Source organism: Penaeus monodon, chromosome 25 (assembly GCF_015228065.2).
Source record: "Penaeus monodon isolate SGIC_2016 chromosome 25, NSTDA_Pmon_1, whole genome shotgun sequence".
In the NCBI taxonomy this organism is placed as follows: Eukaryota; Metazoa; Arthropoda; class Malacostraca; order Decapoda; family Penaeidae; genus Penaeus; species Penaeus monodon.
The window spans coordinates 31254258-31255526 of record NC_051410.1 but is presented as its reverse complement, the minus strand read 5'-3'; positions in this window follow the sequence as shown (position 1 = coordinate 31255526).

Sequence of the window (1269 nt, the reverse complement as noted above, 5' to 3'; positions counted from 1 at the left end):
TAATTCATTCTGCTTTTATCCAGTTGATAGCCATCTCCTGCACACATTTTAGATGGAATACGCTGACAGCTAAAAAGCCTTTTTTAACTAAGGCAAACAAGTCTTGTTATTACAGTGAGGGACGTTATAAGATTATCTTGGAAAGAATCGTAAATGCATCTTACTGTGGAAATTGTGTTCGGGAGTATAAAATCTGCAGTTTAACCACATGACATAGAACTCACACGGATTTGCAGAACGGCTTCATGTAACCGTGATTTTTTTTCTCCCTCGCTCGAGCCTCACAATTCTGTGAGGTCTTTAGAGTGTGACTTGTATAATAACGGGAGTCCAGAAGTAGTGTTTGCTGTTAAGGCGGTGTTACAGTCAGTATCCGGTGGCTCTGCTGGTTAGGATCTGCTTATAAGGACGGAGAGTCTAAGATTCCTTGCCTTTTCTGGCACTGATGTATGGAAGGCCCCGTTCCTTGTGCGTTGGGGACCTGGAAATGGAACTAGAGTTGGATGGGGACGCGAGCATCAGGTGGACCTGTGTGGGCGTGATTGATTTAACTGCGTGTTGGTGGACACTGGCTCTGTAGTATCTGTTGGCAGGATCTGAAGGGAGATGGAAGAGGCGAAGATGTGGGGATTAGTGATGTTGGAAGGGGAGATGGTAATGGTGACAAGAGCTGCAGAGTAATAATGGCAGCGGGGGCGAATCATGCAGTAAGTCAGCCTTGGCAGACCATGTACGTGCAGACTACCATTCGGCCACACACGCTGAAATGTTGGTCGTCAATCCGCCACAACCGCCGCCTGCCCGTATTATGAGGGAGCTACACACTATGTTGTGGCCGTAATAGTATTTGCAAGTATAATACGGCAATACACGCGGTCACAGTCAGAGCAGAATAACAGGGTGCACCGCATGATATTTGTTACTCATTGTTAATTATGTGATATTCACGGCCCGGTTCCGGCCTTGTTTATGGCAGTCGTTTCGTGCGTTAAGTATGGCATTGCATTTTGCCGCTTTTTAAAATAAGAATTTGATGCTATTGAGCCTTATCTCCTCTCCTTGGCGCAGACATTGAGATTTTTATTACCTATTGAAGCTGGTTTGTGATCAAGAGTGACGTATTGTCATGCTAATGGAGTTCCCGACCGCGGGCAACTCAGACCTGCGCGGTCTCGGCTTTTTATAATGGCAGCGAAGAAGGCCGTGGCGTCGTTGAAGGCGGCTGGAGTGGTGGCATCGGCGGCTGAGGGAGCGGGGTCACGCTGGCAT